Here is a 26,585-nt window from a genome sequence, read left to right as displayed (position 1 = left end):
AATAGTTATTTCAGAATGGCACAGTAATGTTAATTATATGGCTGATTATATGTTTGTAGAGCATAGTTTTTAATCTTAATATAATTCCAGTTACTCACGGCAATTGTTAGTTCATGAGTTAAATTAATGTTATCTTACTATCTTAATTATGGATTTATTTATTTATTAATTTCTTAATTATTAATTTTTATGGACCTTTAGAAATATAATATTGCTGTCTTTAAAAAGAAGCAGGAGGCTTTGTCTCGAGTGGAATATGACTATGTTGACACGAAAAGTTGTAATTAAAATTTCAGTGTTCCCAGCGGCAAAGAAATGTTATGCTGTAAATGTAATAAGTGTGTTTGTTATCGCATTGTTTATAATTTGTTATCAAGGTTATTAATTTTTCCGGGGATCTCTTCTAAAGGTCTTACCATATGTTTAGCTACAAATACACTATATGGCTATGTTTACTGATGATCTGGCCAAATATGAAGTATGGCTTAGTAGGCATATATCGTTTTATTATTAGTTCCTAAATGAACAGTGTTTAATGCATTTTATATAATAATGATGGAATATTTTTCGTGACATACGTCGAATAGATAGATGCATTTCCAATTATGGTGAATGTCACTCAGTGGGAACTTGTTGAGAGTTATCGAAACTTTATGTTGGTCCTATAGGTAACCTAAATTTTATCCCAATACCAAAGATAAAACGACGAATAAATAAATAAATATATATAACTTACTTTAGGAAATATATTGAAATGGCCACAAAAGCCGCGGCATGCCGTATCATGGAAATTAAGTGATTATTCTAAGCTGAAATTATTGTAATTTTTACCATTGTTGTTTCCTCATTGGGTTTTGTTACATGTGTTGTAGATGCTTGTGTTTTGAGAAGAAGTATTAGAAACATTTTCACTATTTAATCATTTTAACGGTTATTGTAACTAAATTGTAAATTCCTAAATTTAAATTCATTAAAATGGTCTTTTTAAACATAAATTTTAATATACATCTATTATGTAATTCACTATACAGGGTTCACTATAAGAGATATAGGACAAATTTACTGTTAAGAATTAGTGCTATAAGTGAGAACATTATTTACTATTAGTAAAAATATATGTTATTAGAAACAAATACGAAATAAAATAATTAATCCAGGTTTAACTGTCGGCGCGGCTCGGTAGTCTCGTTCATCATGGTCACTCTAACATGTTCTGACAAGTTGGCTGTCCTGCCTCTACTGACGTTGATCACCTTCGGTTTAATTTAAGGTTCAGTTAATCCTAGATGCATGTATGTACAGTATTACATTTGGGAACAATTTTGCTGCTCAAATGTGTTTGTCAAGCAAGAAAGGAAACGATTAACAATAATGCAAATAAAATTATATCCTACATTACCAGAAAATAAACATTAACTTTTTTTTAATTATTTTCAGAGCAAAAATATCTTACTAGGAACGATTTAACAACATTTAAACCCGGATATTTAAATGATATAAGTATTACTTTTTTAATAAGTTTATATTAGAGTTTTATTTTAATACCAACACAGTTAATACCCACAAAAGTTATTTTAATATTTTTTAATGTTGCCACGAATCATGGTATAAATATATAAAGGACTGGAATGAATTTTTGAGAAAAGAGTCAAAATCAATTAATATATGAGGTTTTTGAAAAGGGCTTATAAATTATGTGGCACAAGAGAATCTTATTCTTGCGAATCATCATCTATTACACGTGGGGAGGGTCACTAACTGCAATAAAAAATATTTCTAGCTCTAATATTCATTTACAAGATTTTACTTCCTGAACACGAGATAAGAAATGATTATTAAGCCATTTAAAACAGTTCCTACAGTTTATCTTTCTTGTAAACCTGTGTAATTTTAAAAGATAAAACAATTAAGTGACAGCATTGTATCCTTCTAATAGAGACCTTTAATTTGATATATTTATTACTCAACGTCGTATGCGGATAAATTGTAATTTATTTGTCCGCATATTTTCAGAACTCAACTATAGACTCAAATATATTCTTTTAAACTTTGAAGAGGTTGATGATAGGGCATTTAATTCCTGATTGGCTCGAAATACATTCACTGGAGATATCTCAAAATACATATTTTTTAAGAAAACTGAGTAACACGTAATGTGTAATGAATTCGCTATAGACTTGCATGTAGCCTTAGGGAACCTAGTTATATAATTCGTGATGTTCCGTATACCTGCCTTTAACTATAAAGTGCATAGATAGGTTACATTAAATATTAGTAAAATAAATCATCCATTAATAGGGTTCATCTTGTTGTACCACCCTTTGAGATTTAAAATTCTTTTTTTATCATCAATGATCATATATTGATGACACCTTTTTGTATCTGTTATTGTAAAAGTTGTAGTTAATTAATTATGAGAAAATACTGAAAGTTTAATTTTTGGTTTGGTTTTATTTATTATTTTCTATTTGAATTTTGGTAAAATACCCATATTTTGTAATCAAGCTTAATCGTTTTAATTTGTTTAGGCTATCCAGGCTAACTGCATACAGTTTAAAATCTCTCTAAAATAGTTGTCATTTCCTAAATGGACTCTATTAAACTTAAACCTCAGAGTATACCTTCCAGTGGTGATACTATAACCTAATATAACCAAAGATTATTGTTCAATCAGTGTTTACTATTATAAGAAGCTTTGTGAATTTTTATATATTAGATAATTAAAAAAGTACTTCTTTTATAATATAAAGCCGACATTTGTCATTTATAAAATTCATGCCTTATCCTGCACACGGTCACGCCAAAGTAAGCGTATTTGTTGGCGTAACTGCTGTGTCTGTCACTTGGATACTTACATTTATCATGTCACTGTCAAAATATCGATATTCATAAATTTTAAAAAATGTGCCCCACAACAATACACAGTCTTATTTTTTATCCCGAAACTTAATGAATTCTTGCATGGGTGATTTGAATTATCACTTTTAGTTCCAACTTCAGTAAACTCACGACCTATAGCTGAACATTCATAATAATTTTTGTTTATATAAACTATAATAACTATAAACTAGAAATACTCAAAATATTAAATTTACTCTTTGACTCATCGGCTTACATAATTTCAATTTATAAGATTTCTTCTGTTCTATTAGATTCTAGCACAGCATTAAATAATATGTCATTGTTCAGGTAATGAAGCGCATTCAAAGCCAGCCTTCGATTTCACTACATTTATTTTATATTATTCAGTAAATTATTTATTCACACCATTAGTATTCAAGTAATTTTACTGCAAAGAGATAAATCATTTCGAAATATAAACGCTCTCTGGATTTCAGGTTGGTTAAGAAAATTTATAAAATTCAGTATAAACTTTTACTTTGCAGTTACTGAAAACATCAATTTTGACAACATTTTATACTTGATACTTGTTTACAAAAATCACATGTTTTGAATAAATTGACACTTCATATCCTAACAAACTGTAACCATGGGAACTGAATGACTAACATAACTCTGCTATACCCATTACCATGGAGGGGGGGGGGAGGAATGCAATGTTCCGTATATAAAAGGAAAAAAATGAATAAAAGGTTTGTACTACTGTACTTCTTAATTGCTCAAATGTATACAGTAAACAATATCTATCACGTATAGTTCTGATGTAGACGATATCCTATAGCTGTACTTCCAATTTATTTGGTCTACTCAAAGCTGGCTCAAGCAACTTCATACATTGTTTCACATAAATTAACTAAAGAATGAGTTGAATAAGCGGGGGAGACATAAGGCATTCGAGGCGTGCCCCTTGAATGGCTTAGCTCATTCCTAAGCCACAGATCCCAAGTTGTCCAAATTTCAAATCAACTGTCCAGGCCAATAAAACTGAAATATGGTGTCCCACAGGGATCCATACTCAGTCCTGTGCTTTTCCTGCTCTATGTCAACGACATAGGATCATCACTTCGGCATGGAAAAACTAGTGCAGTATGCTGATGATACGACTCTCTGTTTCAGTGGGAAATCCAGTGAAGTTTTGGAACAACAGGCTTTTGTTGACATCAACAACTGTGTCCAACACTTCAACAGCCTCAATCTCACAGCAAACTCATCAAAATCAAATGTTTTGAATTTTTCTTTGCGTGTGGTGGAAAACCTTGGTGAACCCGTAGTTTTCTTGGGGGACTCCACACTGGACGAAGTCTGCTCTTCAAAATTCCTGGGAATACACCTTGATAGAGGGTTGACCTGGAATGATCATATTGACCACGTTTGTGCCAAAATTTCCTCAGGAATTTTCGTTCTGAGGTCTTTAGCAAAATACTGCCCGAGTCAGGTACTGATAACGGCGTATTACGGCTTGATTTATCCCCATTTGTCCTACGGTCTGGTTCTGTGGGGAGCGTGTGCAAACACTCTCTTCCAGAGAGTTTTCAGACTTCAAAAAAAATCGATTCGAATCATCGCAAAAATCAATTACAGAGAGTCGTGCAGGCCGGTTTTCAAGAAATTGCAGCTGTTGACGTTGCCGTGTCTCTACATTTTAGAAACAACCATGTTTTGTATGTACAAATGTGCCTTAACCAGAGGCCGGGACATACACATGTATGAGACACGAGGCAGAGAAAACTACCGTACGGGAAGACACAGAACGGTAGTTTGTGAACGCTTGCCTTCGCAAGCAGGTGTTAATTTCCTCAACAGACTGCCCAACTCTATAAAAACTACCCCAACGCCCAAGGCGTTCAAAGCTCGTCTCAAACGCCTTTTGGTGTCGCATGCATTTTATAATGCAGATGAGTTTTTTGAATTCGACTGGGAGACCACACAATTGGAATGACTGACTCCAATGTTTGAAGTGGGTTTCATTGGCCAGGAATGAAAGATGCGGGATTGTAAAACTGTATGTTTGAATGAGGTAATGTGGTATGAATGTTTAAAATTTTAGAATAGACTCATACAATATTGACGTTTGCTATGCAACTCATACATGTTGTCCTTGCAATAAAAGAATTTGATTTGATTTGATTTGAAGTTTTAGAAATATTTAATATAGATTAAGACATATCATTCATTAACATGTAACTTATTCAATTATCCGTTTTGGTTTTCCTAATTGATGTCTCGTAGAACATTAAACTGTTTTATTATAAAATATGAGATATTAATATTATTGTACCTATTAAATTATATCTTCACATTTTTACGTTACTAATAGCTATTTATTCTTGCTAAAAATTGTCCAAATAAAATGTATACAAATGTATATAACCTAATCTCAAATCATAGATAACCAGGTTTTGTACAAAGTTTATTTACTTCAAAGCAAACGTTTAAAATTAATTTTAATCGAAAACATTTAATCAAGAGACCTGCAGTTTTGGATTTTTCTATGTTAAATTAATTTAGATAATATGCTGAAGGTTTATACATTTTTATCTCTACTTGAAATTATACGCATTTAAAGTAAGACTATTTCACACAAAATACCAAAGAAAATCTACTGAAGACAAAATGTGTAATTTTCAAGTACATATATGAGTTATATATTCCCAGATTAAATATATATTTTGTTTAGTTTATAATTAATTAAGAAAATCCAACTATATAAGGAATTAAATTCTAGAATCAACCCGCTTAAAAAAATGTTTTCTTAAAGAAAATTAAAATAAAACATCTTAATGCCTACTGTACATAGATGTAATGTACATATTAAAAAATATCATATGGGGCTTAATTTCAAAGTAACCTATATTTACTACTTTAAAAGCCTCTAATTTTACGTTCAGTAAGTAAAGTTTCTTCTAATTTTCCTGTATTCGGTTAATTTATTACAAAGGGCTGAATGTTTAACATCAAAAAATATTTTCCTTATTGACAGTTGGTTGCAGCACATTAAATTATTCTCAAAATTTCTTATCAGAGATATTGAATTAAATTAATCCCAAATATTTATTAATTTCCTCAATCAAAATTACGTTTTCATTGTTGTTTAATATAATTATAAACTATTTTTTAAGACATGATGTAACTATAGAATTCGTTAAATATACACAAATAAATTTCTAAACTAATTTTAAAAAGTGTTTTATAAAATATATTTTTATTAGAGAATGATCCTTTTTGGGTCAATGATACATAGAGGAAAGGTTAATTAACCAGACAGCGACATGACAGTATGCCCGGTGCCAGGTGTCTGCCCTAACAGCGATATGTGATATAACTCCAGCTATCTATTAATTGAGCACTGAACTCGCCGCTACTTGGGGAAATCACACTGGAGACATTCTATTAATGAAGTATACATTGTGTTTTTTTAGAACTTCTCGTTTCCTAATTATAAAATGTAGGTATACATCACACCACTTTCGGGTAACCACCTTTTCTGAGGTCGTAAGCACAATTTCTTATCTATACCGTAACTAATTTAATTCAGGAGGTGTTCTGCGGGCGGTTAGATAGAAAGACAAGGTATTGACTCAAACACTACGTTTAGCAAAATGGCATGGTTGGAAATTCACCATATTCGAACACGTTCTCGCCAATGTAAAAATTAAATTGTTTTAACAATTGAAAGTCTGCGAATAAAATCTTTCTCTAGATATCTTCCCATTTAATTAATTAAATTTTTTCATTGGTTTATATTTCATAGCTATGTTCAAATAATAAAGGTGTTATACCTGTGAAATAAGGTGTTATAGTGAACGGAAATCAAATCTTGTCCTCCAAAATTAAACATATACTTTCTACTATAATTTTTGCGTCACTCAATAAAACATTCCTTCATCCTCAAATTACGTATGATTGTATGCAATTATTACAAATTTATTTATTCTGTCATATTATCGTTGTCATCATGGATATCCATAAGACCTATATAAAAATATTCGCTAACGCTCAAAATATTCCATTGAGAGTCATACAAAAGCTTAATGGTAATATTCAACTCTGTAGTTGTTTTGTTTCCGAAATGGTTGAACAGAAAGCAGATAGACAGACAGGCAGAAATTAAATTTTTCAAACCATACTTATAAGTTTAACTGAAGATCAGCCAAAAATATGTGTATACAAGGTTTACAGAATACGTGGCAAATTCTACTTAAAATAATACTTCACAATATTTCATTACTCATATAAATACTTGTAAGAGTCTTATACTAACTAATTATTATCGAAAACTTGAAGAAAAACTTCATTAACTGTGATATTTACGTATTTCTTATACACCAAGTGTTTCCAAATACAACGTATCTAGAAATTCTTAACGTTTCTCTAAAATTTTGTAAACTTATAATTCTTAAACTTTCTAGAACATCATATAATCTAAGTAGCACTTTTATAATGGATTCTATGACTGCATGTTTGAATTCTTTTTGTCTCAGCTATAAGCAAATATTCAAAAGAAAAGTTCAATATTACATTTACTAAATTTGTGAATTGTTTGCAGTAAACATAAAAAGTATAATAATGTTCCGTTTTAAATTAAATAATTAAATTTTAAATGTATTAATTCTTATTTTAATAATATTTCACTTTTAATATTGCGAAATAATTCAAATTTAGATTTTACACTAATTGATCTTAGGCCACAGGTCTTGTGCAAATTGTACATAGTACAATTTTATTAATTGAAATTTACGATTAAAATTCCTTCATTAATTTTTTAAAATATTGAATAATGCATTTTCGTATGAAGTAAATTGGCTTGATTTTGGCCTGCTATCCAGTAGTAGCCTCGCTTTTAACGCACTACCAGTGGCTAAGAACAAGTTACTCGGCTTGTGATTTACTTAATGTTAGTTTGGGGAAAGGTGAAAGATAACAAAATTAGATTTTACTTATTTTATGTCACTTCGACAATCTTAATCTGTTACCTAGCTTACTAAATATCACTATCTTTAATAAATAAGTCAATTAGATACGGAATTTGAAAATGGTTGAGAGTTTGTAGGGTTATTAAAACAGTCACATTATTGTTTTAAATATATAAACAAAATTTGGATAATAGTACCTCTGAAAATAATAATTATAACTTTACGTTTTAAATGTTCCCATCAAAAAACAAACAAAATTAAAACTTCTAGTAAGTGAACAAGTTGCAGAATTCAAGGTAACAGCCCATACTTTGAGTAAGTAGTTAAACTAATAAAAACATATTTCAATTAAAACATTCCATACAAAATATTTGATTATAAATAAGTTGATCAAGATTCAGCCAATGTAAGGTTTCCAAAGCAAGATCGACCAGGAGACATGGTTCTCAGAAATTAATTACACGTGACTTAGAATCATGTTGGAACTTAGGCTACGCTAAAATATCCGTAACACGCCTCATGTTGTATGTTGTCGAGTAAAGAATATATGGCGTGCTCAAATGCATTGTAATATAAATAAAACGATTTTGAATAAACAGAGATATTTTAATATGTAGTTAGTCTTTACTTTTAAATTAAGATCACTACGTTATTGTTTGTCGTTTTACCAGCTGTTATTGGTACAGAGTACTCTCAAAGATCAGAAATGTAAAGTTGTATTTTGGGATTAAATTTCTTTCCATATTAGAAAAACACACAATAACCCAAATTATAGAAAACAAATGACATAGAACAAACATAAAAACCAAGAAAGGGCTTACATAAATAATAGCCAAAATAAAATTAACCAAACATATTGGTCCAGCTATTTACAAAATAGCTATTGCCAGTTCCAGTGGAATAATCCCACTATTTATTCTTTTAACATTCTATGTACAAGATACATTAAATGTCTATGAATACTAAGAGGGCGACTCTACACATGAGATTAAAAACTAACGCTGTAACAAAATTTAAAAAATAACTTAGGAGAGAGATGTGTCTATAATTAATAGACATTATATAATTGCCTCCCTTTATAAATTACAACTAAATAGTAAACTTAAAATTTCATTTTCTCCGTTTCAATAACATTTTCCAAGTATTTGTATTTGTGATATAAAAAATGGCTATCCTTGTTAGATCAATTTTTATTTAAAATTATACGATAAGTGTAACAATTTGTGACATTTTTCACAATTTAAATTATTTGGTATTTAATTTATACGATGCGATTAAACTTTTTGATACATTTTGAACTCGATTTACAAAAGATAAAGACGTCGTTATTTAAAAATGAAAAATTAAATCCGAAATACACTACACAAAATTAAATAGAAGAGAAGCTTGCAAGATTACTTTTAAAATAAATAACTAAATTGCAGTCATTGTCTAATGATAAGTTATACAAGAAACTTACAGACGACAAGAATTTGAAATGAAAATATTTCCTCGGGTAAGATAAATTTAATTTAATTTTTTATTTTTTTTCCACTTGGGGCGGCCTACTGCCATGCACTTAAGCCTCAAGGGGTTTTTTTCGCACTCCGGAAACACACCATGAGGCCCACCAGTCTACAACTTCAGCAATTCCACAAACCGCCGAAAACAACCCATCAAGTCCTCCTGGGAAAATTCATCACCCCTGTCCAAACTACCAAAGATGGCATACCGCTCTCTTGTTATTGCAGGGCAATGAAAGAGCAGGTGCTCAGCAGTCTCCTCCTGCTCATTACACCTTCTACAGAGCGGATCCTCCTGAAGGATGCCGACTCTGTGAAGATGCTTCCTCAGGTAACCATGCCCCGTAATGAGACCAATAACCTTAGAAAACATTGATCTGTTTAATGAGAGAAGGTTCGAGGCCACCCTGGAGGAAGGTAACTGTAATACCATTCTACTCATTCTCAAACCCGGATGCAACCTCCACCTTCTCTCATGCTCCGCGCGAATCCATTTCGAGACAACCCTAGCGGATTCACACCTTGGAACACCGCAGAACGGTTGAGGGCCCGTCATAATTGTCGCTGAGCCTTGGTTGGCCAGGGCATCAGCTCTTTCGTTCCCAAGAATCCCCTTATGACCAGGAACCCTAACAAACGGTTACATTGTTGATTCTGGCAAGGGAGGAAACGGCCTGATAGCCATCCCAAACCAGTTTGGATTTGAACTGCAAGAATCCAGCGCCATCAGCGCTGCCTGGCTGTCCGTGAAAATATTAATCGTCTTGCTCCTATATCGCAGACGAAGATTCTCACGAGCACATTCCATGATAGCTGCGCCCTCCGCTTGAAAGACTGTCGGATACGGACCCATAGGGACCACCAGCTCCCTACATGGTCTCACTCCCAGAATTTCAGCGCCTGTGTCGCTTTTTGTTTTAGAGTCGTCTGTGAACCATTCGAGCTCCGCTGGTGGAAGAGGTTTCCTTCCCTCTGACCAATCATCCCTAGAGGGTATAATAATCCTAAAGGGTTTGTCAAAGGAGAAATTTTGTGGCATCTGAGCAGAGATCATGTGCAGAACATCCTCCTGTATCAAGGTGCTAATTCTGCAGTGCCTACTGCTGCAGCCCGACCAGAGTCCCATCTGCTGAAGACAGTAGGCACTCCTCCTGGCCATAGCCCGAATGACAATGTCCAGGGGGGCGAGGTTAAGACAACAGTCCAGAGCCGCGCCTGGCGCACTAAGAAAAGCCCAGTAAAAGCAAGGCAGGCTATCCTTTGGATACCCGCCAGACGAGCTACCTCCGTCTTGGCCTCCGTTTTTGGCCACCAGACAAAAGATCCGTACATTAGTGCAGATCTGACCACGGAAACATAAAGCCAGTACACAAGCCAGTACACGAGCCTCGGCTTCAGTCCCCAGGGCCCACCTATCACACGTCTGCATTGCATTAGAGACCACTTCCCCCTGGCAATGACCCTTTCTAGATGAGGTCCCCATTTTAGAACCCTATCTAGGATCACGCCCAGGTACTTGACCTCAGACTTCAGCTCAACGGGAGAGCCTTTGAATAGAAAGGGACCAATGCCCTCCATCTGTCGCCTCCTGGTAAAGGCAATCACAGCAGCCTTGGTGGGGTTGACAGTGAGGCCAACCTCATCGCACCAATGTCCCACCATGTTCAGAGCAGCATTGGTCAATTCCGTGATTGTTGTGTTGAACTTGCCACTCACAAGAATCACAATCTTATTTACCTTATGCAAAATAAAACTTTTTCTTTCAAATGCATATTATAATAAATTTTACCTTTACGTTTAAACTTCCTTTATTCAAAGTACCTTACTTATAACCAACCTATACAGCTGGATTAAACAATCAAAAACATATATTCAGAATGTGTTTTAGTGCTATCCTGCTTTTTCCCTTAAAATATTTATGGGAAAAACGGATTTTGATAAAAAAGTTTCCAAAACAAAAACATGTATATTTTTGATGGCCAAAACATGAGGAACTGATATAACTTTATTTACAATACTTAGCATTACGTAAGTACACATGAACATTTAATACCCTAGTGCAAAGATCTACACTATCTCTCTTTCTTAGAATTTATACAACTATAAACTAAGCTGTAGGATTAGTCCATTTCTTAATTAACAATAATTATTCCTAGTTACCATGAAAACACAATTTTAAAATCTAATACTTTCGAAAAATTGTTCAGTAGAGTGGAATCCTGATTAGTTTTACTTCAAGTTAATACGGACAATTATTGTTCGTACAATTGTTATTGTTCGGTCTTCTTCCGACCTGTGACCCTGACACCACGGCTGAGCCCTTGTGTTTTTGACAGGAAAATTCTGCAGATGGATAAGTCAAAAAATCACATTTTTCATTGAATATAACTTAGATGTAGTGTTGTATGTATGGCTGTAGATGCTCTCTGAATATTGATGTTGAAAATTAGGCCTTGAGTTTAGATTGTAGCAACTCAAGAATTTGACTTATTACCTATAGAACAGCAGAAGTACTATAAACTACTTATTTTAATGTATATTTAGCTATAGCTAATTACTGTATGGGCTCCATCTACTACACCAAATACCTTTCAGTTTTTATCACAACCTTTGAAACAGTACAGATTATTAAATAGATTCATAAATTAAAAATATAACTAATCGCTCTTGACACCAGTCTATAAAGTTATACACGCGATTTATGTGCATTGTTTACAGTTTAAAATTTTTATTTCCTCAGAAGTAATTAATCTTGGTTTTTTCATGTACCATAGTGTGTGTATAAACGTAAACACACACAAAGGAAAAGAAAAACGGAGTATAAAAATCTAAGGACACGCGAATTAAGAGGCAAATTGGCAAAAGATTGGCGAGCACATAGTGCACTTGAATGATTTGCGACAGAGGTGGCGGAAAACGATATCAAATCAAAAAACAAATGATGTCACCTCTTTATTTATATTACATTAATCGCAACCGATAATAGAATAAATTTACTTTTTATATCAACCGAGTCGTCAAATATAAAAATATTCTTGTTTAAATCAACTAGGACTTAAGTAATAATCTAAAAAATATATATTCCGAAACACTTAGTCGCCCTTATCAAGTACTTATACTGTAAAATTCAACACGTCTGAGGGAGAATTTACGGATGTCCATTATTTCTTGTAGCGTACATCCTTATCTGCTTGTCTGCGGTAGATAGCGGCACGCGTGACTCCATAAGAGAGGGGAGTATTACATGGTTGAAGGGCGATGACTTGCCCAAGGACTGGCTCTACTACCATGGAATGCTCTAACCTGGGTGCGCTTAACAGTGTCGTTGCATTCATTGCTGTTGGTTCACCGCTTATCGGTGGTGAATGCACGGCAACTGTTTTAAGCACAGGTGGTCCCAATCCCTGAAAAGGTTGGTCATTAAATATTTTGAAAGTAACATTTTAATAGATCTCACATACATTTCCTTAGTGATTCCGATATTTTTCCGTTTATATTATTGCCTGACATATATGGTAAATAGGTAATATATGGATATTTGACACTTAGTTTCTGTATCTGACGGTTGGTTGCTTTTAATGTAACGTGTTTTATGTTTTAGATATTTCTATGCATATCTTTCAGGCTTTGTCTACTTATTCTTTGTTTTCACAGTAAATTTTCTTTAGAAGTGATGTGCATAAACCATGGTAACTTACAACAAATAAAGGATGTTACCGACCAATGCAAAATCGAAACCAAACAGCAGATGTTGCACAAATTAGTTATTAAAATACAAAAGTAACAGCTACATGTTCTATGTGAATAATGTTTCCTTAAGTAACCTGACTTTAAATAAAATTAACGTATTAGGGATTATGTGTTTGAGTATCTATTTTAAATATAACAGAGGATTTCACTGTTTTTGACCTTGCCCACTTGATTGTTTTATTTTAATTTAGTTAATATGTTTTGAGGTAATGAAATATTTCTCATAAATTACAAGTTTAGGTTTTTTTATGAATATTTGTAGTGAGAAGATCCAGTTGAGATTCTACACACAACGCATTAGACGCATTACTTCAGAGGCGATAAAAAGCAATGCAACTTTTGAAACGGAACAACATTTTAACTGGAAACGTTTGTTAATTAGAGGAACTTTAGTGAGGCTGTATTAAAATCAGTGGTAATTATAAATTATTTCATATTTTGAATATCATTTATTCCAAACGTACGGGATGATCAAAACATACATAATCTCACTTATTAATTCGTTTGGTAATCAGGCATTTTACTCGGTTAAAATTAGAGAACAAATCACAAAGTTGTTTTGTAGAATCTTAAAGAAGATCTTAGATGGTTGGATCGAATAGTGTCTGTACTTGAACGTGAACACTATATAAACAGTTGATAACTGGATGATAATCTCTGGCTGCTGTGACCGATGTAGAGATATATGATATATTAAGCCTAGCTAAAATGTCACCTACAGTTAGTTTGCAGGGAGAAATCAACTGATTCCCTGTCACTTATCAATTAATTATTATAAATTACTAACGATTTTACTATGGATACAAGAGTCAACAGTATACCACACAAACCTGCAAAGCTCATTACTTGCAATTAGGTGTTATTTTCTATAGTAAACTGTGATTATAGAGTTAGGTTGTTATGAGATCTACGTCATTTACTTCCTTGCAGTGCGCTTTTTCCCTTATTTTTATATATATATATTATTACGTGTTCTAAGGAACAATGTTGATGATTGTCTGACTTGACTGCAATAACATTAAAAATATCTTTGTTTAATTTTGCTAAAGAATGAAACGCGTTTTATTCATTACTTATATTTGCTTGAAGTTTATGAATCAGTATTTCCAAATTTAGGGTAATTTTGTATTTGATTAAAGTTAAAGTATATCACACATATACCCTATTCTTACACAGAAAAGATTCAATTTTAACACAACTACAAGCTAACTATTCTAAAAGGATCTAAAATAATAAAAGCAGTGCTGATTCTAACCTGAAACATTGCCTCGCCCTAAATTAAAAGGTAAATTAATATCCTCATAACGAGTCTACATACATGGTTATAACTTTAGATGAAACACCAAAGATTTAAAATTTATGATCGCATGTTATCAGTTTGCTAATGAAACCAATTTAGGAACTTGTGAAATTCTAAATGTAATAAAGGTCAGTGTACTTTGAATTCCATAAAAATATCGAATTTACAAATATTTTATAAAAACCATCAGTTAATTTGTTTTATTATTTTGTAGACTAATGATAGTTTCTGTAAATTGTGCTAATTTTAATTATAATAAACATAAAACTATATATACACAACAAGGGCTACAATCGAGGAAAACAAATAACATATTTTGATTTAACTTTTGGAGAGGTACCAAGCGGACCTCCAGGTTCTTCTTGCGGACACTCAGATTTGAAGACTTAGTGAGAATTTCATATTTCAGTTGACGAGTGGGTTAACTTTCACTACCTTTTGAACTGGTGTAACCTCTCAATGGGAGACAGCAATGCACATATAAGTACACGTTATATCGAGCCACTACAATAACAAGTAAAAAATGTAAAAATTGGCTTTTATACAGTAGACGCCTATATGCTTTTTTAAATAAAACAATGATTCACCCTAGAGCAGTCTGAATGATTTACTTCTTTGAAATACAGGTAGGTTACAGCAATATTTTTATACACTGTTTCTTGATTTGCAAGAAATAACAAAATTATTATGTTAGAAACACCTTATTAATAAGAAAATGTTATATAAACAGAACACATAATAAAGCCAGCTGGTGTAAAATGTTTCAATTAAATCTGTGACACAGCTGACATAAAATAAGTAAATAGTATTGACGAAAAATTGAATATCCAGCAACGCTTGGAAATTATTAAAACAATTTTCTTAAAATCCAACTGGTATATTTGTCTTTAACATAGTTAATTAATGAACTTGCTCTTTTTTCTTAAAATTATAATTTACTGCAGTTTTCATCAGGTCACGATATGTTGGTATTTTATCGATCCATATTAACGTCAAACTCAGTTGAATTTTTATGATTTTCAGAATACCTTGCCGATGGTTTTAATTGTTTTCCGGTAGAAATTGACCGAAATTGACCCTTTCCTTTCAATTCTAAAATTCAGCATATATACCAAATGAAACATAACTTACTTAATTTGTATATATTACATCAGAATTATTATAATCTATGAACACAACTACGAGATAAGTTAGTCCAGCATGGATGCTTGTGAATTCTCCTAAAACATTCCTAAATTTACATGTTTCACTATTCACGTGTTTTTACATGGACCATATCCATTTCTTTTGTTGTTTGTTTATACATACAAGGTAAGAATAAGCTAATATACGTGTTGTTGTAATAGGCATCGCTAAGTTTGCATGCTAAGTTTTAATCATATAACTCATTTTACGATCGTCATGCGGTCAAATAGATAGATTATGCAGAAAAGTAAACTTAACATCACCTCAGAAAGCATAAACGAAATGTTTCAGGCTACTAAGTGCTTTAATGGCGCTCAACTAAATTTCACGGTTGAATGTGCACAATCATATAACTTAATGTTGTTTATGTAGAGAATTATCATAAAAATTGTAAAGATCATGTGTGATAATGATAATTAATAAATATATAATCTGAAAACCCAAAACGCAGTTATATAGTATTTATACTTCAAAGTTCAATAAGTCTCAGTGAGAATTCACGGATCTGCGTTATTATCTTGTTGTGTAGATACATATTGTCTGCGGTAGATTGCAGCACACGTAACGTACACCGAGATATCCCAATCCTCCAACCTAATAAAGGCTAGACGACCTGAAAATACTGGCCAGAGCACCATATAATGCCCTAACCTGAGTGCGCATAACAGTGTCATTGCCGCTATTGCTGTTGGTTATAGTAACAGTGGTGATGCACGGCAACTATGTTAAGCACAGGCAGTCCCAATTCCTGTTAAAGTTGGTTATTTTATATGTTACATTATAATAAATCCAATGGAAATTGACTTCGGACATATTTTCCGGCAGATTGTTTGAATATTTTACCAATAATAAACAAGATTTACATGCAACCAGCAAGCTTTTCGAGCAAGCATGTTGCTTAGCTTAACGATTACACATTTGTTCGTTATGTTTTACCGTGTTAGGAACGTACTATTTTAATATATACAAATTATTTTAGAAATTAGAGCCAAAGAGGGTGAATTTTGTGAATAATCCCAGCTTGTACAGGTTGGTATATCGCTTAGCTTGGCCACACTACCATTTTTCAAATAACTATTATCTGTGTTGGATCAAATTATAGTTCATCTGCAAAAACTAAAACAAACATGGTCTAATTAATGAAAATATTTATTTAATTTTACTCCAGCATACGACTGGCATTACCTATTTGTTTAATACAACTTTCTGTAATGGTTTTATATACTCATTCTGTTGTAAAAATTTATACAAAATTAGAGAAATAAGTTTTTCTGGTGTAAATGTTTAGAATGTTGTTGCTGATAATTTCTATAAGTAACTTACGCCATACGAATAGTATATTTCTTAACCAACAATAATTATTCCTCGTTACAATGAAAACACAATTTTAAAACGTAATATCATTGAAACATCTTTGGTTTAGAGGCATCGTCAGTAATTTTCCTTCAAGCTGAAACGTACAAAGTTAGCAGAGTTCAGTCTTCTTCCGAATTATGACCTGAACACCACGGCTGAACCTGTGTCGCTTTGACTGGAATATTCTGCAGATGGATAAGTCAAAACATCACATTTTTTATTGAATAAAATTCACGTAGATGTTGTCTTGTATGTATGGCTGTATTTTTTGTCTGAATTTTGGTGTTAAACAATTAATCCTTGAGTTTATACTGTAGCAACTCATGACTTTGACTTATTTACCTGTAGAACAGCAGAAGTACTATAACCTACTTATTTTACTGTATTTAGCTGTATGTAATTACTGTATGGACCCCGGCCACTACACAACATGCATGTCCGTTATGATCACTACCGCTGAGGCAGTACATTTGATTAAATATTTGCATAAATTAAAAACTCAACATATCACTCTTCAATGAAGTTATACACGCAATTGTTTTGCACTGATCACAATCAAAATTTAAGTCTATTTCCTCAGACGTACTTAATTTTGGCTTTTTATACTACAAGAAAGTGTGTATATATAGTAGACACAACAAACGAAAAGAAAAACTTGCGAGTTTACAAGTGTAATAATAAACACATTTAACTGTCAAATTGGGCGCCACCATTGCTTGTTGCCAAAACCTATTATAAAATTTCTCTCTTATGATATTTACTTTGAAAAGTATTTTTTCATTTTTTTTTGTTATAAGTAGTGTACATTCAGTATTCCAGAGCCAATGTTAATAGTTAAAGTACTCAACCTGGTTCTTGAATTTTTTAGGAAAGTTTATCTTAAAAAGAAATAGTGTTGGGAGTTGTGGTAATGGTCGACATAGGAAAGTATTAATAGGGTTAAAAATATGAAAAAAAATAATTGTTTTTCTAAAATTATATTTCTTAAGCTTTACACACTAAAACTGGCCCCCAGACAAATAAATATGTTTGTAATTGTGTGTAAACATTTTAACTAACGATATCTCTCCCTTTTAATTGCCTGACAGCGATTAAAATATTACATAAATGTCAGTATTATGTATATAAAGCCCAGACATTTTTTAAGGAAAGATTCCAGTTTTATATTTTCTATCCCTTTAGATGCTGTGTCGTTTTGATCACACTAAAAGTAGCGTGGTTGACAATAGATTTTTTCCAGGTCAACCAGTAAACTCAGATAGATTGTGTCATTTATAAGCTTTATATGAACACGCGTAGGTCACCCTGCGTTGTAACTTTATTATCTCATTCAACTAGACAATGTTGTAAGAGCTGTACTAAATGTTTATGTTTTAAAGCATTATTGTTAGTCCTAGCGAGAAAGCCTCCCAACTGTTGGGTACACAGCGCCGTCCAGCCACTATTAATGTCGCCGGCCTTTCTCAAACCTCTGCTCACACACGCGGATTTTTAACTCTGGGCGTGGAAACTCTTGCTGGCCACCCAGTTGCCGCCCCGCACTCGTTCCACATATTGCCACAAATCACTGTAGATCTCCCACGAGTGCAAATATCTCAGGAGGTCATGAATAAGGTTAAAAATATTATACTGGCTGATCCAACCTTCCACCTCCCTGGTGGCATTGACGTGCTTATTGGTGGAGCGTTATTTCCACATATTCTTACTCACGAGACCTACTCTCTTGGTCTCAATTTACCTCACGCCCTGGGCACCTGTTTTGGTTTCGTGCTGATGGGGACGGCTCCCTGCACACCACTGACGCAGTCTGTCTCTACTATGGCTGTCTCTCTTCTCTCGACTGCTGAGGTGGACCTCCACGCCTCTCTGCAGCGTTTCTGGACACAAGAGGAACTGCCTGCTCCCAGTAAAAGGTCTGCAGAGGAAACTCAATGCGAGGAATATTTTTCTACCACGCACTCCAGGGACCGTGAGGGTCGATATATGGTCCGCCTCCCTTTCAAGAACACCATTACTCATCTGGGAAGTTCCAAAGTTCATGCTGAAAGTAGACTCTATTCACTCGAGCGCAAGCTCCACGCTCCCACTAATGTGGAGTATTATAATATATATTCTGATTTTATACATGAATATCTCTCTCTAGGCCATATGCAGGGCTGCCCTACTCCTGAATTAAGCACTCCCCACTACTTTCTGCTACACCACGGTGTTTTTAAGGCACAAAGTAGCACCACCAAACTACGCGTCGTTTTTGACGCCAGTGCCAAAACCAGTTCCGGACTCTCTCTCAACGACACTCTGTTGACTGGACCTAAACTGCAAAATAATATTTGTGACATTCTTCTGCGCTTCCGCCTTCAGAACTTAGTGTTCTCTTGTGACATCAGACAGATGTACCGCCAAATCAAGGTGTATCCTGACGATCAACATTTCCAACTGATCTTATGGCGTGATCACCCCACCGACTTGATGTCCACGTTCAAGCTCACGACAGTTACCTACGGCCTGAACTGTTCACCCTACTTGGCAATCAAAACGCTACATCAATTGGCAGAAGACGAAGGTCACCGCTACCCCCATGCTGCTGAGATTCTCAAGCACCAGAGCTACGTCGACGACCTGATCTGCGGAGCTGAGAATGAAGAACTCGACGCTGAACTTCAAGATCAACTCATCAAACTCCTTCGGCTCGGTGGCTTTGAGCTGCGGAAGTGGGTCTCGAACTCTCCGAGACTTCTGCAACACCTTCCTGAAGATCATCGGGAAATCCCAGTTTTTCTGCAACCCTCTCAGGAGCCTCATTTCTCTATTTTGGGCATTAAATGGACCCCTCTGACTGACACTTTTACGTTTAATTTTAATTTTTCTTGTGAAAACCCCACTAAGCGTAGAGTTTTAAGTCTCATTTCTCAAGTCTATGACCCCTGTGGTTTTTTGGCGCCTTGTATAATGCTCGCAAAAAATATCATGCAACTCGAATGGATTTCTGGCATAGATTGGGATGATCCGCTCCCTCCAGAAATATACCAAAAATGGCACGCCTTTTTATTTGAACTTAAGCACGTTGCTACTATTACAATTCCTCGTGCTATCCCCTACTCTGCTGCTACTCACTGGGACTTGCACGGTTTCTCTGACGCCTCAGAACTAGGCTATGCTGCTGTAGTCTACATCCGCTCTACCTCCAATGACACGGTACACGTAAGCCAAGTTATGGCTAAAACTCGCGTCGCTCCTCTCAAAAGAGTGACGCTGCCCCGACTGGAGCTATGCGCAGCTCATCTCCTGGCCCAACTTGTGAAATATTGTGTTACTCAATTAGCTCCCACCCGCAAGTTTGGTTCTATTGTTTGCTGGTGCGACTCTACTGTGACCCTCGCGTGGATCAAAACACCTTCTTATCGCCTCAAAACCTATGTGGCTAATCGTGTGGCGCAAACTCAAGAGCTTGTGGCTGTGGAGTGCTGGCGCTACATACCCAGTGCTTCCAATCCTGCTGACTGCGCCTCCCGTGGGATCCTTCCCTCTCAATTGGTGGATCATTCCCTTTGGTGGCATGGACCCGACTGGTTGCGTCTCCCCTCCTCGGCCTGGCCAGATACTGATTCCAGCCTGGACTCGGTCTCTCTGGAGGAGCTAGGGGAGCTGAAGCATTCCACTCCTGTCATTGCCTTGGCCACAGCACCGCCTACGTGGGACCTCCTCATCCAGTACTCTTCCTGGAGGAAATTGTTGCACGTGATGGCCTACGTCTTGCGTTTTATCCACAACTGTCGTTCACCAAACCGCCACTTCGGACCTCTCTCCAAGACAGAATGGGACTCCGCCCAGCTGCGAATTTTCAAGACCGTGCAAGAGGAAGCTTTCACTGAAGATCTGGCTCTACTGCGGGACCGAAAGACGTGTTCTACCAGACTTCAACGCCTCGCCCCATTCCAGGGTCCAGATGGACTTCTCCGCGTCGGCGGCAGACTGCGCCACGCTGACCTCCCGCCGAACATGTCTCACCCGTGCATCCTGCCCAAGAAGCACCATGTCGTGGACCTCCTCATTGACCATGTCCATGTCAAACATCTCCACGCTGGCGCGCAGCTTACTCTCTCTCTGCTCTCCCAGCAAGTCTGGATCCTCTCTGCACGCAGCGTGGTGAGATCTCGCATTTTTAGATGCCTCACATGTTTTAAGAATCGGCCTAAAAATAACTCCCCTTTCATGGGCGACCTCCCCAAAGCTCGCATTACTCCAGCCCGAGCTTTTCTCTCCACCGGCATGGACTATGGTGGCCCCTTTTCGCTCAAGGTCCATAATTTACGCTCTGTCCGCATTATTAAGGCCTACATTTGTATTTTTGTTTGTATGGTTACGAAGGCCGTTCACATTGAGGTGGTGACGGACCTGTCCACCGAAGCTTTCCTTGGTGCTCTCACTCGCTTCGTTTCTCGTCGTGGCCTGTGCACAGACCTTTATAGTGACTGTGGCACAAACTTCGTAGGTGCTAAAAATGCCCTACACAAAATCCTCACGGCTGACCAGCGCAAAGTCCAAGACTTTGCTGCTGACCGTTCAATGCGATTCCACTTCAACCCTCCTGCTGCTCCCCATCAAGGTGGAATTTGGGAAAGTGCCATCAAGAGTGCTAAACACCATTTAAAACGTGTCATGGGACTCCACATACTAACTTTGTCTCAATTCATGACGCTCACAAGTCAGGTTGAAGCGATGCTCAACTCCCGCCCGCTCACCGCTCTCTCCAGTGATCCCAACGACCTTCTCCCACTGACGCCTGGACACTTCTTGATCGGCTCTCCTCTGGTTTCCGTGCCTGAAGAGAACTTGCTGGACATACCCACGAACCACCTTTCTCACTGGCAGCTGGTTCAAGCGCTGCACCAACGTATCTGGAAGTGTTGGCAGCGAGAATATCTCCAGACTCTTCAGCAGCGCCTCAAGTGGAGCACTCCTTCCCGCAACCTCCAACCTGGAGACCTCGTCCTGGTGCATCAGAATACTCCCGCTCTCTCTTGGCCCCTTGCACGGGTCACAGATGTCACTCCAGGACAAGATGGTACAGTTCGAGTGGTACATCTCAAGACCTCAAGTAGAACTCTCACTCGTCCAGCAGTGAAGGTGTTTCTCTTATCTCACCTCTACAATTAATTAACTGTTTCTCTACCACCGCCTATAACCTTTGTAATTTGAGCCTATGTTGCTCTTTCTCTCATTGAATCCCGAGGTGATTCAAGGCGGCCGGTATGTTAAGTATTATTGCATTAAATAACTTGTTTTTTATTGCCTAATATGAAAAGGCTACCTTTATTGAACAATAATTATGTATATATTTTTTGGGCAATTTATACTCTATATTTACCTTTATTTTACTAAACTGTATATACTGCATTAATTCTATATCTCTTTCTGCGACCTAGTGCCTACATACCATTCCTTACTGGATTAAAATATTCACGTACAGTGACAGACCAATGAACCATTGTTTCCCGAATCAGCTGTTTACTGTACACTGACCAACCAATCACAACGGTTGACTTATCAATTGCCCACCTTGCAAGCCTAGGCACGCTTGCTCGTTATACTCTCGGTCCAGCCTGGGGCACTTATGTACTCTCTAGCCACTGCTGACCATACTTACTCTCTCCCCCATGTGTTACTCTCTTATTTAAATATTAGTTTATCTCTATTTGTTGTACATTTACATTAACATTAAAGTCAGTGCTCTGGATTGACAATCTCTACCAGAACGTCTCTGCTCCCGGACACCCGCGTCTACCGTGCTCTACAGGACTGGCCACAGTGTTATGAACTATTCGTTTGCGGTCGTATTGTGCGTGAGTGAATCCGTGAAGGACATCTTCCGTCTTCACCTGCCGACAAGACAGCAGCCTATTTCCACACTTACTGATCACAACCTGGCCCTCAACAACAGCAGACTACGGTTAGGTACTTCTCATGAAAACAAAGGTAACTGTTTATTTTCTGCACTTTATTTGAATATGCACTGTTCATAAACTCATTATGTGTAACCTAGTGAACTCTTGTTAAAATCAGTGTGTTCGGCGTCTTCACTGCCTAGTGTGAAGTGGTCCTTCTTAATCGAGCCTCTAAAATATTATCTAACGGTTCTAATAACCAAAATTCATTCTTTTCATGGTCCTTCGAGCCGGATAATAAGAACTTTAGTCCATTGGTGAATATCAGTGCAATCTCAACTCTTATAAGCTATATACAGTGCATATTTCAAAGTGTGGTTTCAGGTTCTTTCACGATTGCAAAGTCCGTGCATATCGATTTTCCAGTCCCCTCTCCAGTCATATCAGCTGTGATCATATCAGCTGTGACGTCTGATCATATCAGCTGTGGTGCTCTGTCGACTGCATTGTTTTGTTGACAAACAAGCTTTCAGACTGTTACAGCACAGGTGAACTGATTACTGTGTTTAATGGTTACCGCTTCTCAATACTTGTTGGTTATCAGCCCTACTTGTAATATTCATTATTCTAAGTAGGTTAAATATAAACAATCTTGGTTATTGACACTTTACCTTGAGCAGGACTCTATACGTACGAGCACCCTTATTGCAAAATTTAATGTTTATTTTGTCAACACTATATTCTAGTCTCAGCTTAAAAAGAAAAAAAAAGCTACTTACTGCTCACAATTGTTTATTATAATTTCTATTTGAACATAGCTCACGCATATGTATGCATGGTTTATGGTTACTGTCACAACACTACCATACTTTACCACTGACAGTTTACATGTAGTACGTGCGCATAATGTTTCCAGAGCCTCTGCTACATTATAGCTGAATTTAGCTCAACAATAACTTTAATTGTTGTTTATTATTTAATAACAACTTGTCTTGTTTACGTTTTGCCATAATAACAGTGTATTTTATTTTCTCAAAACAAAACTATACTATAGGCCTATACGAGCCTACTCTACTTATTGCATTATTATTGAGTTTTTACCTAAAAAAAACTAAAAAATTGGTACCTGAAGATGAAATCAATGATTTCGAAATGTACATAGTAACAAAAATAAAAGTTTACAAAAAGTGTTAAAAGGTTTATTTATATTGTATCATAAATATTTTTAAATTGTGTTTCATTGTATTATATTGTTTAGATACTTCTTATTTCTTGGGGAAAATACTTCAGAGGAAAATAATTTAGTTTCTATTTTTATCACTGTCTCAATTCAAGAGGACAATATTTTGTTTACTTTTCACCTTTGAAGTTTTACTCAAATTGATTAATTTTATACAAACACTTTCAACATGGCGATGTCTCTTAAAGTGGCCAATGCAAAGCGAGAACACCTCTTTTCTCAGATACAAAGTATCTATGATTTAACTAAGAAGACTTCCGATCCAAATATACTTCAGCAGTTGCTTGTCAGAGCTAAATCTATTCAGAGACTTAGACAGGAATTTTCAGCAATATTAGACTTGTGCCACGAGTTGGAATTAAAAGTGGATGCCGACTATACACCTAACTATTCCGCATTAGCGAGCGTGGACGAGTTAGTTGATTACGTTTCTGCTAACGTGCTTATGATTGAGACCAAGAGACAAGCTAAAGCTAATAAAAGCGAAACTATTCCGCCTGCCTCCCCTCAAGTCAACGTCCGGCTACCGAAATTGGAATTAAAAACTTTTGACGGAGCTGCCTTGGACTTCTGTACGTTCATCAACGTTTATGAACAAGCCGTACACAACAATGCGCACTTAAGCGATGTTATGAAATTTCAATATCTCTTGAGCGTGCTTTCAGGCGAACCACTCTCTCTGATAAAGTCGCTAAATATAACTGAGCAAAATTATGCAATCGCTTATCAGCTGCTGAAGGATCGCTACCATAATACTAGGCGTCTACTCACACTACATTTAAATCAAATACTACTTCCTGTCATCTCCAGCACATCTGTGAAGAATATCCGTGCTTTCCTTAATCTTTTTCACGAACATACGCAATCACTTAAAGCATTAAACAATGACATCACTAGTAACAACCCACTTCTCTCAGCCTTGTTACTACGCAAGATTGATAATCGGATGGTTACCCGCCTAGAACAGTTTCGAAAAAAGGAAGAGCTTCATACTTTGCCCTCGGTTGAACAAATAATTGAGTTTCTCAACCTGGAATGCAGCCACATTGAGGACAGTAGTCTACATGACAATATTGTGGACCCCAAGAACGCTTCAAGTTCTTATTTTGGGTCAAAACCCAGATTTGATAAGCCCAAATCGTCTCTTAAAAACGTGAGCTTGTTAGCGGCTTCCTCTCCACCCTCCTCGGCCTATAAACAAGGCCCATCATGTTTTTATTGCCATCAGAGCGGTCATAAAATTTATGGCTGTCCCAGCTTCGGCCAAAAGGCACCTCAAGAACGGCACGGGATTATTAAACAGTACAACCGCTGTTCTTCTTGTTTGGGGACGCACAGATTAAGTGAATGTCAGTCTAAATTCACGTGTCGAACATTTCGTGGTCGTCATCATACCTTGCTACACTTCACTGATCGGCCAACGCGGTCCAGTGTTAGTACGTTGGACCGCGTTCGTCCCGTTGTGGAGAACGGCCGTGACGGCGGCCGGCCTGCACAGAGCAGTGCAACACCTACACCTGCTGTCCGCCCCTCGCCTGCGACCACAGCGCTCTCACCTTCTAGCCCGGGCGAACACACCACACTACACGCTCATGGCACACTGCATCAAGACCTCGCCCCTAGTACCACGGTTCTTCTGGGTACTTCTCTTGTCAAGCTCACCGCCTCTAACGGACAAGCTTATGTCTTTCGTGCCTTAATTGGTTCAGGAAGCATGCTAAATTTTATTAGCGAGAAAGCCTCCCAACTGTTGGGTACACAGCGCCGTCCAGCCACTATTAATGTCGCCGGCCTTTCTCAAACCTCTGCTCACACACGCGGATTTTTAACTCTGGGCGTGGAAACTCTTGCTGGCCACCCAGTTGCCGCCCCGCACTCGTTCCACATATTGCCACAAATCACTGTAGATCTCCCACGAGTGCAAATATCTCAGGAGGTCATGAATAAGGTTAAAAATATTATACTGGCTGATCCAACCTTCCACCTCCCTGGTGGCATTGACGTGCTTATTGGTGGAGCGTTATTTCCACATATTCTTACTCACGAGACCTACTCTCTTGGTCTCAATTTACCTCACGCCCTGGGCACCTGTTTTGGTTTCGTGCTGATGGGGACGGCTCCCTGCACACCACTGACGCAGTCTGTCTCTACTATGGCTGTCTCTCTTCTCTCGACTGCTGAGGTGGACCTCCACGCCTCTCTGCAGCGTTTCTGGACACAAGAGGAACTGCCTGCTCCCAGTAAAAGGTCTGCAGAGGAAACTCAATGCGAGGAATATTTTTCTACCACGCACTCCAGGGACCGTGAGGGTCGATATATGGTCCGCCTCCCTTTCAAGAACACCATTACTCATCTGGGAAGTTCCAAAGTTCATGCTGAAAGTAGACTCTATTCACTCGAGCGCAAGCTCCACGCTCCCACTAATGTGGAGTATTATAATATATATTCTGATTTTATACATGAATATCTCTCTCTAGGCCATATGCAGGGCTGCCCTACTCCTGAATTAAGCACTCCCCACTACTTTCTGCTACACCACGGTGTTTTTAAGGC

Source organism: Homalodisca vitripennis, unplaced genomic scaffold, assembly GCF_021130785.1.
Source record: "Homalodisca vitripennis isolate AUS2020 unplaced genomic scaffold, UT_GWSS_2.1 ScUCBcl_10;HRSCAF=455, whole genome shotgun sequence".
Taxonomy (NCBI): Eukaryota; Metazoa; Arthropoda; class Insecta; order Hemiptera; family Cicadellidae; genus Homalodisca; species Homalodisca vitripennis.
Note: the sequence above shows the minus strand (reverse complement) of the source record.